Source organism: Salarias fasciatus, chromosome 22 (genome assembly GCF_902148845.1).
Source record: "Salarias fasciatus chromosome 22, fSalaFa1.1, whole genome shotgun sequence".
NCBI lineage: Eukaryota > Metazoa > Chordata > Actinopteri > Blenniiformes > Blenniidae > Salarias > Salarias fasciatus.
Genome location: NC_043765.1, coordinates 29,733,265 through 29,750,365, shown reverse-complemented (window position 1 = coordinate 29,750,365; position 17,101 = coordinate 29,733,265).

Sequence of the window (17,101 nt, the reverse complement as noted above, 5' to 3'; positions counted from 1 at the left end):
CCCACCCCCAGTACATACTGTACCATCTGTAATTGGTGGTTGCTTAATACCAATAATAGTGTTAACTATGTTAGAAGGAAATATCCCCGATGAAATAAAATGAAATGTATAGTCTTTATTTTCTAACAAAAATTATAATAAGACTTTTCATCCTTCACTGTACTGCAATAATATACTTTCCTTGTATTTAGCCTTAAATTGATGAATGTTTGTACTTTGTTTTAGACTCCATCCTAAACTGTTCCACAGACGAACCCCACACACTGACACACACACATACTTCTTCTTGCAGTTCTTATTGCTGGTGGTACTAATTTACCACTTCCCCTCAGATTGAAGCCATCACCTTCCCTCTCCATAAATAAGCCTTGAATATTGGCTGGAAGAACATTTTTACTGGCTTTGAATAACAGTTGAGCTGTGTAGAAATTCACCAAATCTAAAAATTTTAGTATTTTGGACTGCAAGAAGAGTGTATTTGCGTGTTCCAAATAATCCGTCTTATGGATGATTCGTAGTGCACGCTTTTGAAGTATTACCAGTGGGTGTAGTGTACTCTTATAATCGTTGCCCCATACTTCTATTATATAAGTCAAATACGGAAAAACAAGACTAAAGTAAAGAATATAGAGAGCATTATAGTTCAGTACCCACTTTGCTTTGTTGATTATTGCTATGTTTGTTGACACTTTCTTTTGAGTGTAATTAATATGCACTTTCCAATTTAAGCACTTATCTATAATTACTCCTAAAAACTTAATTTCAGTTACTTTTTCTATAATTGTATCATCAATGGTTATATTCATATTTGTGCTTTCCTTAAAATTACCAAACATCATAACTTTTGTTTTTTTGCGGATTCAGTGATAGCTTGTTATTATCCATCCATATTTTTATTTTAGCTAATTCCTTGTTAACAGTTTATAGCTTCATTATAGCTTTCATTTGAATAGAAAATGTTTGTATCATCTGCAAATAAAATCAGTTTCAGTTGTGTTGATGCCTTAAATATAACATTTATATACAAATTGAATAATTTTGGACCCAGTATGGAACCCTGCGGTACTCCACATTTAATATGTTTGTGTGTTGATTTGTACTTACCCATCTTTACAAACTGTTGTCTCTCTGTTAAATAACTCTTTATCCACTCCTCGTATACCATACCTGTCCAATTTTTCAAGTAAAATAGAGTGATTAATCGTGTCAAATGCCTTCTTAAGGTCAATGAATATTCCAATTGTGATTTTTTTTCTTATCGAGGGAATTTGAAATTTCCTCTACTGCATCAATAATGGCCATAGATGTAGACCTACCAGGTCTAAAACCATACTGGCCTTCATTCAACAATCCGTGTTTTTCAATACAATGATCAAGTCTATTACTAAAGAGCTTCTCAAGCACCTTTGAAAATTGAGAGAGGAGAGAGACCGGACGATAGTTTGTAAAGATGTGTTTGTTACCCGTTTTAAAAATTGGAATTACCTTTGCAGTTTTCATTTTATTAGGGAATTTCCCACTTTGCAGAGATATATTACATATATAAGTAAATGGTTTTAAGATACTGTCCATGACGTTTTTAACAACTCTCATGTCTATATCAAAACAATCGATAGAACATTTATTATTGACTACTGCTTTGATCTCCTCTTCATTAACGCCAGACAAAAAAATACTGTTAGGATTTCTTTCAGTTAATGAGTGAGTGAATTCCTTCCTATCCTGGATTCTGGCTGCTAGGTCAGGCTCAATATTTACAAAGAACTCAGTGAAATTATTTACAACACTTTGCATATTATAATTTTCATTACTATCTTCAATAAAATATTCTGGGTATGTATCACCTTTATTCCTATTTTCCTTGAGTAATCCATTCATTATATTCCAGATTCCTTTGATGTTGCTTTTATTTCTATTTAGAATCTGTTCATAATACAATGTTAGTTTATTTTTGTAGGTTTTATATTTCCTTTCAGCTTCCTCTGATCTTACTTTCAAGAACTGTTTATATAAGTTATTTTTTTTCTTAGAACCATTTTGCAGACCCTTGCTCATCCAGGGACATTTTTCACGTTTTTTGTTTATTTTCTGTTTTTGGACAGGGCAATGTTTATTATATAAGTTACAAAATGTGTCCAAGAATAAGTTATAAGCACTGTCCACATCCTCTTCTCTCATCACAGTGTTCCAGTCTTGGATTTCTAGGTCCTGTTTAAAGGCTTCAATACTTCTCGCTGATAATCTTCTTCTGTAAATATGATTAAGTTCCTGTAGCCATCATTACAAACAGTAAAAACTGGTAGATGGCGAAACCGCCTTCATTACCTGTGAAACACCTGAAACCCTCTGATTCAGTGAACAACCTGAGCCGCTCTGTGCTGCACCGTGCTGCGTTCAGGGACACTACGTAAACGCATCCTGCTGCTAAACGCCTCAGTCAGCTGTTAGCTTAGCTGTTAGCCACCGACGAACTAGCTGGATTTGAACAATTCCTTCGTGCTAAAACATCAGTCGACAAGACGCAATCTCAACTTCTGAGACGGTGGAAAGAAGATTTAAAAGCTGAGCGTCTCAGACAGAACAGGAAAGGTTGTTACTGACGGACGGTTCAGTTCTGAGAGGAAGGATCTGAGCGGCGAGGCGGCGGCTTGGAGGGAACGAGGGAAACATGGTTCTGGTAGGTTTAGTTTCTGGTTTAGCAGCTGTTTACTGTTCTGTTGTTGCTTTATCTTCATCTTGATGTTCAGTGATCTCAGGAGTGAAGCTGCAGCTGTGAGGCGTTCAGGTTCCTCAGGCTCTTTTCAGATCACAGGTCTTATCAAACATTTGTTAATACTCACAGTCGGCGCTTCTATGTGTTCGTTTCTAAGGAAAAGCCATCATTCACAACATTGAAATGGTTCTAAATTGTTGGCAATACAGAATTATAATTATTTATTAAACTGCACTTTCCACATTTCACACACATTCTTGTCTTAAAAGACATTTTATTTAAGAAGTTGGTGACTGAAGACAGCAGCCACAGTGATCAGGCTGCTGCTGTCCGGTGTTTCATAATTCAGCTTATTGTTGTTTTGTTTTTTTGACTTTACCGAGTGAAGCAGCCACCTGGAACAAATACAAGCTACTTTTTTAAATCATGAAATTTCTGACATCATTGTTTTAACATTCAAGATTGGATAGTTGTTTAGATTGGGGAAAAAAAAAAATCTTTGATGAAGTGTGTGTATGTACCGACAAGAGATTAAATGGTCAACAATACCTGAATGAGGATGATGAAGTGGTGAATTGTGTTGAACCAGGAGACTGGAGTCCTCTTTTCTTCATCTGCTCATGGAAGACAAGCTTCAATAAGTAATCCTCCACCAATTCTTCCATAAAAACGCCACTGTTACACTATCAGCCATGGAGAGTTGCTGGAAAAAGTTGCTGGAGAAGCGGAGCCAGCACTGAGGGGGCGTGGCCTCAGAGGGGCGTGGCCTTTGAGTTCTCGCTTCGGCTGGAGGATGAAATGTCAGCAGGCTGACGAACTTTCTTGGGCAGCTTGATGACGTCATCCTGCCGAGCTGTGTTCTTGTTCTTGTGGAGGATGTCGGGGCCTGAAGACTTTACAGTCTGCGGCCTGTGGTTTCAAACTGCAGTGAGGACTCAGAAAACATTTGACCACAAATTGCTGTATGGGAGATCTGGCACTCTTTATAGCCTCTACAAATGTCCTCAAAAGTGGGGGTTCCAGACAATAGCCCTGTTTTTTTCAGATGTTTCAAGCTTGCTAGCAAAGAAACATGCAAAAAAAAAATAACGTATCAAAAGCTGCACAAGCTCAGCTTTTTGGCTTTCTCATGTTTAAAATGGGCGAGGCAGATGTCTGACATCTGCCCCTCCTTTCTGGAGCGGCTGTTTTAAGTCCCTCCAGCACCAGATGAGAGAGGGGGTGAAACCATCAACCATCAGCCACAGGTGATCCCAATCCGTCCTCCCACCACCTGTCCCTGAGCCCGCTCCCGTCCAGCTCAGCCACGCTCCACCACCGCAGACCTGCAGGATGTCCTCCAACGTTTCCACCTGCTGAACACTTCACTGTTGTCTTCTCTGTTCACAAACCGGATAATGACAGTCAGTTTGGCTGTGTTGTACCTTCCTTGGAAGTGCGTGGCAGGCTGAGACGGTGCTGCTGTTGACATGAAAATCCTTTGAAGCGCGGAACTGGAGCACCTGTTGCCCCAGAGAGAGCATTCCTCCGAGCTTTCCTCCGAGCATTCCTCCATCACAGGCTCCAACTGCAACTCTCACATAAGCGAGGCATCTGGTGTTGAGCCCAGTCACATCATCTGTTCTCATGTTTTGTTGTAGTTCAGCCACTTGTCTCTCTAAAACACAGTTTTTATTTTATTTCTTGTCTTTTTCTATTAATTTCTGTAGCTCACCCACTTCCTCCACTGGTCCAAGCAGGCTTATCTGAGAGTTTACAGACTGTTTAGTCTCCTTCATGTCCTCACCTTGGGATTGTTTAGATGGCATTTGGACAAAAAGTAAGAAAAAAAAAAAGTTCTTTGTTTATCCAGAAATTATAGAAAAACCTGTCATTTATGAGTTGACTGAAAACGCTGAAACAGGGGTTTTCTGTAACTCCCCCTCCTCCTCCTTTCACAGAGTTTGACCCCAGCTGGCCACGTTTCCATGTTTGACAGCCTCCAGCACACACTGGCATCTGAGAAGTGAGCTTTAAAAGCAGCACCACCAACACCTTGGTGAATCGGACTTGTCCTGCCAATATGAGCTTCATTACAAGGGCGTGGAGTGGCTGAAAGCACACAATGAACCAATAAAAACAATCTGCAAATACAAAAGCACAAGGTATAATATCTCTGCTCTGACATTAACAACCTCACACCACAGGAACAGCTGACACCGTGTCAGTCGGGCCATGGCTGGCTCTGATCCTAAGAGATCAGGACAGAATTCAGCCTGATTATCCAGTTGTGAGAACCAGTCCTCAGAAAACCAGGAATGTCAGCTTTCTCCAAATTTTTAGGTTGCTATCAAGATTGCCTGCGTCCTATGCATCTGTGTCATTTTCTTCTGCTAAACGAGCTTTTCCAAAACTGAATTAGATTTTTTTTTTTAATTACCTCAGATCATCAATGACTTGGTGGTGGACTTGCAGTTCTTCATAACAAAGCTGGTCAAGAGGATGTCATTTGTGATTTTGCCTCCAGAAAAACTGGAAATTAAAATGTAACAAGATTGAGGCAGTTGAGAGGAGGAGGTGATCAGAATGCCCAAACTGTATCTACATGTTAGCCTAGACCTCAGGTAGCCCAGAGTCCGAACCTGGACATAGTTTTCCAAGAGTTCTTTTCATCGTTGAACTCATGCTTTGTTGTTAGATTTCCCTTTTTTATGTGTTGACTTCAGTATTGTATTTATTTAATCATGAAAAGCTTGAATATAATTTCTATTTATTTACTTTGTTTACAGATGTGAGTGCCATGCCTGTCAGTTTTAGTATCTAGTTAAAAAAGGTCAAAGTATTCTGTACATCAAGTTCTTTATTCTATTTTTTGGTTGATGTTTGCTCATTTGTGGCACACTTGCACTTTTGTTGACTCTCAAAGCAAAAGTCATTGAACAGGACCACTGGCTAACAGAGTGCAATGTCTTCTGCTGTGTTTTGTTATTTCTATTTGGTCTGTCACTGGTTCATGATTCACAGTTACTTTGAAATCATTATAAGTGCAGTCTTCCCAGTGCTCTGCCAACATGAGGATGTGCTTTAATAGCGGCCTAACTTTGTGTTAAACCCTGTTTGGGGGCACCGCGGAGAATATCCATAATGCTTCGACACGCTTCACCTTTGTTTGGACTCTTACCACAGTGTGTAATCATTCAGCCGTGATGGAACTGATATACACTGCGTGTGTTTACCTCTGCAAGGACAAGATGGGAATCTGCTTAGTTGGACATTACACATGGTGTAGAAGCTACTGAAAAGATTAGCTGTAATTTCACGCCTGGAGAGCGCAGTTATATCCATGCAGCAGGCGTTAATGCCCAGGCATCATGATGGGATTAAGTAGGGAAGGTAACGTAACTGCAGAATGGACAGCTGTCAGGAACCAGGTTCAGACCAGAACGCTCCAACAGTGTTTGTATGGCCTTTTACAAAGATTGCTTTATTCTTCTGTGAGCTTTTCCTTCTGTATGTGTCTAAGGGTTGTATGAAAAATGAAGTCTGGAAATGCTAAAAACCCAAAACGACAAACCTCAGAATAGTTCATAGTTCATACAACAGAATAGTTCTCAGAACTGAGAATGAAGCCAATCGTTTGTGTTGATTACAGCAAAGCTGGTGTTTTCTAAGTGTGTGTACATATATTAAGGACTATCTATCAAGATATCTTCCCCATCGTTACAGAGTTGGTCGAGAGACGATCTACATTCAAGAAAAGCAAGAGAGAAAGAACAGGCAATTATCAATCAAGACAGCAGATCGGAGCATTAAAAAGACTCATTCATACAAAGATGTGTGGCAGCATTTCAGTGCCTCTGATTAGAATCCCAGAATTGTAAATTGTGGCTAATTAGGCTGTCATGGGTTCATTAAGGGCTTCAGCGACTCAGCTCGCCCTCACCTGCATGTATATTAAAACTCATTAGCCTCCTTGTCTGAGACACCACTTGCATTAATTGCCATTGATGCCCTGGCTGTCTGCACGGAGGCCGTTTTTACACTCCTCTGCACAGCATAGTTAGCATCATGAAAGTCCTTTGAGAATAAGCTTTTTTTCTCTTCTCCAGTTTTAATCTTAGGTGTGCAGCTTCCAAGACGTGGCAGAATTCACTCTATAGGAAAAACAATTCACAGAACAGTCCTAAAGAAAATACAGAGCAGCCATGCAGTGCAGGTTCAGCAAAAGAGCCGTAACAGTGAACAGCTAGCATTCATTACGTACTCAATGTTATGTTTTAATCATTTGAGCAAGGGATGCCTGGGCCTGGTAGCTGGATGAGAGGCTTACAGTGGTGTCTCGTCTGGGGTCTGAAAGCCACTTGGGTGGACTGAACAAAGACATTAATTGTTCAAAATTTACTGGTTTTCGGAGTGATGAAAATGTAGAATTGAAATCCATTTACCATTATTTAAGTTTCTGCACTGTCAGGAAAAACAAAAGGTACAACTGGGCACACCCGTCGCCGGACATCAGTCAGTCTCTAGGGGGGCATATCAAATGTATGGGGGGGCACAAATGTGCGTTCAGCGGGGGGGGGGTACTCGCAAGTAACGTCGGAGCAAGGGGGAGTAGCAACAATAGCAAGTTGCTATTGACGGGGGTGGCGGTGGTGTGTGCGTGGGACTCCAGTGGGGGGGCACGGGCCCTTTGTGGGGGGGGCCAGTCCCCCTACGGCCCACCTGTAGCGACAGGTACGCGACTGGGGTCCCTTAACAAAAAAAAAAAAAAAAAAAAAAAAAAAATTACATTCTTTCATGGATTGTTTCTTTTTCTTTTTTTCTTTTTGATTTTTTCCTAACAGGGTGGAATCAAAACAGCTTCTCACCGCAGCCATCATGATCAAAAAAAAAAGAGGCTTTTGGCCGAGTTGGTAAGCAGCTCACAGTCAAGTCGGCACCGACCAATTCGGCCACTTGAGAGCCCCCCCCCCCCCCCCCCCCCCCCCGCGAGGCCGACTTGGCTTGATGCCTACTTGACTGTATCCCGGGTTTGTGGCCGGGGCCCACTTGGTTTGGTGCCGACCGGACTGTATCTAGAGCCATATGAAATCCGTGTTAATGGAATCGCGGATGGAATCGCGGAAATGACCAATAAAAACGGAATTGAAATAAAACGCGGAATATTGCGGAATTCGTCCTAATCTGGTCTGAAATTCAGTTTCCGGGAGAAAATGGAACCTTATAGTGCAAAGCAAACATGCCGGGGGGACCGCCCGAGCTGCTGCAACGTGTACGTCACTTCCACAGCGCTGCTAACATGCTAAAGCTGCGTTCACACCGCCCAATGCTTTCCGCGATTTTGCGTCAAAATACAATTGAAAACAAATGTGAACGTGCGTTCCAGCCACGACGAGACGCGACGCAACAACACGATGTCCAAGCCAGCTGCTCCCTCCCCTCTCACACATTCAAAACAGTTATGAAACTCCACGCTAAGCGCTAAATGCAGAGCAGAACAGTACACGGACTTTTATGCCTCAGGGGAAAAGCTTTTTTGTAAATCCTCGCAAAGACGCATGCGACTAATTGAAAAGTATTTCTTTGTTGCAGGACTTTAAACATTAAATGGACTGTTATATCCTATTAAATTGTGGACATTTATTCATTTCCACTTACCAGACACCTTTTTTTATGGTAAAAATGAGCATAAAAAACAAAATACCAAATTCAGAAATATCAAAACGGAAAAAACGGAATTGGGGAAAAAATAAAACGGATTTCATATACCTCTACTGTATCCCGTGTTGAAGCAGGGAGAGAAGCAAAACATGCTGGACAAGGGTTCTCCAGGAACAGTGTTGGTGGGCCTTGTCTCATCTAGTAAATATTCAATAGTATCTGTAATTCAACTGTTCTGCGATGACTGTCAGTTATGGTTTTTAATAGTAGTTAAATGGTACATATTGCCTGTCTGTCTTCCCTGTTTTCTAAGAGATATTGCACTAATGCTGAATATGTGTGAATAGTGGTAACCAGTAACAAGTCGGTACTGACCTCGTCGGCCCCATCAGCATTATTATAGTATTGTACTGTTATATCTATTATTATCACATGTTTTTATCACAATTACTCTAATTAATATTTTTATGATATTTAAATTTTATAGTTGCTATTTTGCCTATTATTGCCGTTGTCATCTTTTAATCATCACAGTATTGCTGTTTCCATATGAATTATTATATTGTATTTTATTTTGATTCATACCAAGTTTCAACATGATAAATACCATAAACAGGAAAGCCTTGGACGCAACATCCGTCTCATTAAAACCATATGCATATCTACAAACTACTATAAACTACTAGAACTGATCAGAATCATACAACCATAATATTGATGACAATCAAGTACAATAAACATCCTTAAACCAATTCTCTCAATAAAAATCTCTGTCTGTCTGAAGAGTTTATGACTTCATTTCATTCAGTTTATGTCTGTGTGTCCTCCATGTATGATGTTTATAATAAACTCCATCAGAAGTTGAAAGCTGACCGATTCATGGTCACTTCTATGCGACACACAGCAGCGTGAATGGGGCGTCCACGTAGATGACGTCTGCTCTCCCTCCAGCAGACTCACGTGACAACAATGCTTGTTTTCGTTGGTTGTTGTGCTATTTTAGCCCCGCCCCTTCCCTTTTTTGATTGACAGGTATGTGACAGGCTTGTGTCTGATTCCATAGCAGCGACGCACCAGACAAATTTACCGGTAATTTTTTTTTGAGTTTTCAATGTGTGGCGTGAGTATGTGAGAAAAGAAGCGTGGGGCCGCGTGGGGCTGAGTCGGCTGAGGGCCCACTTCGCCCTGGGCCCACTTCGCTGTAATCCCTCATCGTGAAGTACCAATTTCTGAAAGATCTGGAGGGAAACTCTTATGTAAATTACAAAGTTTCATTTGGAATGAAGTTTCATTCTGAAAAAACTGGCTGGTTTATTCTCATTTAAAAGTTTCTCAATTAGACATCTAAACTGTCGATTGCACCTTAACTTCATTCCGGTCATTCTGCACATGCTTGTTCCCTCACAATAATGCAATATTCCAAGATGTGGCCCTAAGCAAGCATGAGACTGGTCCAAAGACAATTCATTTAACTGGAGCTTTAAAAGAAATGGATATAATGAAACACGCCAATGAACAGAGGCATAACAATGCGGACATTTTTAAAGCTGGATTATCAAAGTTAATCGAGAGAGTAAACTCACTGGCAGTTGACATAAGAACATCTTGTCTGCGCCCTGTTCTGTCAGACCCCAGCATTTTTCCTTTGTAAACACCAAACTCATGAATGTTATTTGAAATTGCTTAATTCGGAATAAACCGTGTAACCATTGCCTGTGATTTTCCAAATATTAAATGGTCCTCATTACAGTACTTGATAAAGTTTTCTACAGCTGTCTGTGAATATGTTCGTTCACTTGCATGTAGTGGTAGGGACTGTCTCCGCTTTGTCTTTTCTATTAGCATACCTGGCATCAGGCCCTGAAATGCAAATTCAAAGCAGAATGTGAACTTTTGATTGATGATGCTGAAGTAAGTAGGAGCAAGGAGAAGTTTGGATGCAGACAGTCAAGAGAGCCTGCAGAGGAATTAGAAAGTTATTTTTCTCCACAACAACCTTGGTTGCTGTTGCTTTTAATATTCTGCCAGTGATCAGATATTGTTGATTATACTTAAAATTGCTGGTGTAGATTCCATCCATCCATTCATCCATCCATCCATCGTCAACTGCTTATCTGGGACCGGGTCGCGGGGGCAGCAGTCAAGCAGAGATGCTCAGACTTCCTGTCCCCAGACTCTTCCTCCAGCTCTTCTCAGAGGATCCTGAGGCGTTCCCAGTCCAGCCCAGAGACATATGGTGCGTTTCCACCTACCCTACTCTACTCTGCCCCATTCTGTTCTGTCGTCAGCAGCTCAGAGGAGTTTTAAATGCAGAGATCAAATTTCAGATCATCAGTTGAACATTCATTTAGAGCAAACAACAAGGTTCAAGGTTCAAGGGTAACTTTATTATTCCCCAAGAGGCAAACAGCAAACGATTTGCAGCAAACAATCACAACATATCAAACCTGCAGAACACAAACAATACAGTTGACATAGTTCATAATCATCAGCATAATTTAAGCAGCATTTAAAAGACCAATTGCACATGGGATCATGGACTTTCTGAATCTGTTTGTCCTACATTGAGGAACACAGTGTCGGCATCCAGAAGGGAGCAATGAAAACTCCTGCCATAAGGGGTGAGAAGGATCAGCAATGACACACACCTGACCTGATACACCTGACCTGATACACCTGACCTGATACACCTGACCTGATACACCTGACCTGATACACCTGACCTGATACACCTGACCTGATACACCTGACCTGATGCACCTCACTGAGGTCATTCAAAGCAGTGCCAGCAATTTTGCTGCACACTTTCACAATATCATTAACACGCTGTTTGATTGAAAGAGACCCATGCCAACAAATAAAAGAAAAGGTAAGAATGGATTCAATAAAACACGAATAAAACATTTTCATAAAAGAGTTATTCACATTAAAATTTCTAAGTTTTCGATAAAAGTGCATCCGTTGATGTGCTTTTTTACACACTGCATCAACTTGAGGCTCAAAGCTCAGTTTACTGTCGATGACAGTTCCAAAGTACTTGTACTGTTCCACCTGTCCCACAGCTTGGTCGTTAATATGAGCAGAAGGAAGGACAACAGGTGACCTACCAAAATGGATAAGCATTTCTTTAGTTGTATCCACATTTATGTTGAAGAAGGCAGAGTCACACCACTCTACAAAGTCCAATAAAACAGGGCCATGCACAGGATCTCCCTGTCTTAAAAGTGACACAATAACAGAGTCATCTGCAAATTTAACAATGTGGCGACCTGGATAAACGCTCTGACAGTCATTAGTGTACAGACAAATAAAAGTGGTGATAGGACACAGCCCTGAGGCGATCCTGTTGATGATAAACAAACATCCGACAGAGTCCCATTCAGTCTAACCTGCTGGGACCGATGAGTTAAGAAGTCCATCAGCCAACTGACCAAGCCTGGATCAATATTAAGACAATTCAGAAGTTTGCTTGCTGGAACATGTGGCTGGATATTAGGGCTGAAACGATTCATCGAATAAATCGAATAATTTGATTATAAAAAAGCTTCGAATTAAATTCTGTTGCTTCGAGGATTCGTTTATTAATTGTGTACAGTGAAACTACCGTGAAACCGCCAGCGTGTAGCGCCCGGAACTAAAGCGCAGCATGTTTCCACACCAGAGTGTGAGCTGCACAGACATGTCGGAGCAAGCAGGTGGAGCACAGCTCGGAAAAACAACGCGAGAAATGGAGCTGCGTCAAAATACAATTGAAAACAAATGGGAACGCGCGTTCCACCAGCGATGTAACGCGGACGTGTCGGACGCGGCGCGTTGTCGCAACACGTCAGATGCATTTTCACGGCGCGTCGGGGCGTTGAAGAGCAGAATGAAGAAAATGCTGGCGAAAAGGAGGAAGCACAACAAAGAAAACGCCAGAAAATGTCAAAAGTTTGGGACAATTTTAAATGAAAAAAAGGGAAGAGCTCGGTGCAAAGTCTGCACTGCCAAGCGGAGCTGGCGGATTATAACAGCACCACGTCCATGTTAAAAAAAAAAAGTGACTATTCTGGAATTGTTGTTGTGCACTCCTTTGAATGCACTTTAAATTTTAGGGCAGCTGTCAGTTTATAAAGGTGAACGTGCTGTTTTGGACTCAGCCTGAGTTTTATTATTTTTGTTTGTTTTTTGCACAAGACAGATAGAAATTAATATCAATAGGAATTGTTTGATAATACTGAATATTGCCTGCTGTACTTGAAGTGTTCTTTAATAATCAGTTTTCATGTGCTTTTTCTTATAATGAAGTTAAGGCCTTAGCCCTCTATTAGGTATTTTATTTATTTTTTTTATTCAAATAATTTGTGAATTTAAAGTGCAATGTTCATCCTAGCAATGAGTGTTCTTGTGCAGTTTAATAAATGTTACTGCAAGCATTAATAGTAGTTCATTTTTCTGTCCGTGGTGAGTTTTATGCTTGCCAAAATAAAATAAAAAGAAATGTTGAAAAAAAAAAAAAAAAAAAAATATATATTTAATCCAATTAATCGATTAATCGACCAAATGAATCGATAGATTAATCGATTACTAAAATAATCGATAGCTGCAGCCCTACTGGATACAGTTAAAAGCAGAGGAAAAATCAACAACAAGTAAACAAACTAATGATTTTGCCCCTTCAAGGTGTTTAAAAACAAGATTTAAAAGTGTCCCTGTGGCATCCTCCACACCACGGCTTGGTCTACAGGCAAACTGCAGGGGATCCAGCCTTTCTTGCACAGAATCCATAACTTAACCAGTTTTTCAAGTGATGTCATCACCAGAGAAGTGAGTGCTACTGGTCGAAAATCATTCAGTATCTTTGGAGTTTTAGTTTTAGGGATTGGAACAATAATAGCATCCTTCCAAAGACGAGGAACAATCTGAAGCTGTAGTGACAGTTGGAAGATGTATGTGAAAATGTCTGTCAACTGCACGGCACAGTTCCTAAGAAGCCGTCCTCCAATCCCATCTGGACCAGGGCTTTTCTTTTCTTTAACAGAACGAAAGGCTTTTGTGACAGCACGTTTATCAATATGGACACTAGGGGGGGCACAAGAAGCATTCTTAAAATGAAACACCTCAGAGCTGAAATTATTCTCATTAAAACAGTTATAAAAAACACTGAGATCGTTAGAAAGATCCTGATCGTTCTTCCCATTAAATGAGACAACATTCCTCCTAGTTGGCATGCCCATCATATTTTTTACACCTTACCAGGTGGGGCGTGCATTACCTGCACTCAAGAAGCTTTCAACCACTCATTAATCCAGGTTCTCAACACTGTTCCCTACATCAACCACTCATTAATCCAGGTTCTCAACACGTTTCCCTACATCAACCACTCATTAATCCAGGTTCTCAACACTGTTCCCTACATCAACCACTCATTAATCCAGGTTCTCAACACTGTTCCCTACATCAACCACTCATTAATCCAGGTTCTCAACACTGTTCCCTACATCAACCACTCATTAATCCAGGTTCTCAACACCGTTCCCTACATCAACCACTCATTAATCCAGGTTCTCAACACGTTTCCCTACATCAACCACTCATTAATCCAGGTTCTCAACACCGTTCCCTACATCAACCACTCATTAATCCAGGTTCTCAACACGTTTCCCTACATCAACCACTCATTAATCCAGGTTCTCAACACCGTTCCCTACATCAACCACTCATTAATCCAGGTTCTCAACACGTTTCCCTACATCAACCACTCATTAATCCAGGTTCTCAACACGTTTCCCTACATCAACCACTCATTAATCCAGGTTCTCAACACGTTTCCCTACATCAACCACTCATTATCATGAGAGGGACAGACAGAGAGGCAGACTCGGCTTGTCCTGCAAGGGCTAAAGAGATGAGACATTTGCGTCCATCTTCATAAACACAAAATATGAGCAAATAATGTATGGACACAGTATACAATATCTTTCAGGCATAAATATCTCCAGGAGCTTTGCACACCACCACCTTCTGATAGAGAGCATGTCCACCTGTAAAGTTAACTTAAGCTTTAAATGTACGGTATTTTAGCTTGTTACAAATACATGTTATAATGCAGCACAGTCATTGATGTCGACTATGTTGGAATCTCCTCCAGCAACCTGCAAAAAAAAGTTAGGCGTATGGCCCATTGGTCCATGGTAATGATCAAAACTGTAAGTTACATATCCAACTGAGTTGAAAGAACTTACCTCACTGAAATCAAATGGTATGTGCAGTGTTGTATACAATGCATACTGAAATAAATATAAAAAAAAAAAAAGTGTGTTAGTGGTTCAGTCAACAGTCATAATTTCTGAATATACTGCAGCTCACCATCAACAAAAAACCCCACAGCTGCTGCTCATATGCCGGTGAGGTGCACCCTGGGGGGGTATAAGGACATTGTAATCAAATCAAGCAAGAATGTTTGTCTGTGTTTATACTACTTGTACAGCCCTTTTCCTTTAGGCTGTACACTTTGAGTTCCCTGAGGGTGCAGAGGGAGAATCGTTTTGGACGCGTGCCCGCACGGCGCTTCAATCAAAGGGTCCACACTCTCTCCACATTCGGGTGCTGTGACCCATTTATTTTCCAAGTGTCAATCATTCCAGGATCCATACAGCATGAACACCCTCCACACGCCGCTTGGACATTGGTGAAAAACTGTTTCCTGTCCCTCTGTGCACACCTGTACCCAAACACCTGAGTGCCTTATTTATGCCCTTAAACTGCTCCCCCTGGTGGTGAACGAAAGAAACCATAAATTGGCTCCTACACAACTCTACTAAATGCAAAGAATTGTATACCAGCTGCAAGTTTTACCTCGTCAGCCAAGAAAGGTGTCCTCCATGGTCCTTTGGAAATGGAATTTGCCAGGTTACTGAAAAGGTTTGGAAGATGCGTAAGTTGCAATTCCTGTATTTAAATTGTCATATGAACCTGGAGCTGCAGTGGTCTTTCGGCAGGCAGCTGACCTGGTGCTGGCCGAGGGCGGCAGGAGCTGAGATGCGTCTGCAGTTTGTTTTCTTACAAAACAGCAGACTGCAGGCACAGCAGTGGTAGTGGGATTCTTTTTTACATCCCAGTCTGCATGTAGACTCTACGAGATCTGAAAGAACAAAGACACACACAAAAAAAATGCCTTTAACATCTGGTACCAACACTTGTTTCCTTGACCACTGTTTGAATAATAATAATAAAAGGTGACTATTCTACAGCAATGAATTAGCAAGCAGTAAACATACCTCCATGCTGTACCACTGTTGTAAGATGAGACTGTAGATGTGTCTCCACTTTTGAATAATCACCATTGTAAAGAGGGCAAAAGGGGCAGTGAAGAAGTTTGCATCCTTCGTCTTGGGGTCTTGTTGCTTTGGGCCTCTGGCCGCTTAACAACACTGACAGATGAAACGTTGTACGCTGTACATAACAGACATATGGAATCAATCGGTCAGTCTCAGTTTAGACATCTTCACCCTTCAAATGCTGTACCGATATCATATTTGTAGTCATTGCAGTCACTCAAAGTGCTTGTACAATACATGTCTACATACACACCCATTCAAAAAATGATGCACACCGTGTTTTAATTAACTTTATCAATATTGCATGACTGTTTGAAAAAAACAAAAAAACATCCACAAAACCCTTATCTACATAAAATACAGTAATGACATCCGAATTAACAACGCACTGTGGTAATAGGCCTTAAAGTCATCGCTGCAAACTTTAGCTCAGTGTTTCTCAATCCTACACACCTGATTCAAATGATCAGGTCAGCTGATCATCTGAATAATGCATCCTGCAGCACCCGGCCGGGGTTTATTCTCTATAGTGGCCGGCTTGATCTACATTATCCCTTACTAAAACAATGACATCCTAATTAAAGCCCACTTGGTTATGGGAAGTGCTTTGAGTGAAAAAATAAGTGCCGGTACGCCCCCTTATTCGACTGTTAACAGGTAAAATAGCCGGTGAGGAACACAGATCATTATGAATTAAATCAATAAACTGCCATTCTTTACTCGGTTGCGGTGTTCGGACCGGAGCTGGACCGCATCCAGTGTGAGCCCGGCGTCATGAGCTCATGTGAAGTCCCGGTACACGGTAAAAAGTCCCGGAACGCCAGTGAGTAAAATTGAGAAATGCAGGCCGGTACTGTGTACCGGCCCACTGAAGGCACTGGTTATAGGCCGAACGTTACAAGTCTGCTGCACCCTTTAGCTGATAGCTGCTAATAGCCGCGCTGCTCATGGGCTGACGAACATTAGCATTAGCTGCTCCTGAGCTTGTCGTGATGATGAACATCATATTAGGATACAATAAAGACAACACAAGAGATATACAGTGACACGTTGTCAAATCATAATCAACAAAATGAACTTATTGACATAACCTCTCATTTGGTAATCTTCTCTCTGGGAGGAAAAAGACAGGGCGAAACAAGTTTTCAGTACTTCTTCTTCTTCTTCTTCTGCTAATTTCCGGCAGACTAGGTGCCTCACGGCACATTGCTGCCTCTCTTGGTGAAGTCCAATATTGCAGCAACGAAAAAATATATGATTGGTCAATGAAACTCGACCAGGAACGCCCAGGCCGCAGCCAGACCCTTCTCGAAATAGCCAGCGTTCACCACACTGCAACAGGCAACAGGCAGTGGCGCCTGGCAAAAAGAGGGGGGCCGTGGGCCAGTACTGTCTCAGGTCAGACAAGGAGGGACGGCTGCAGCAGTGT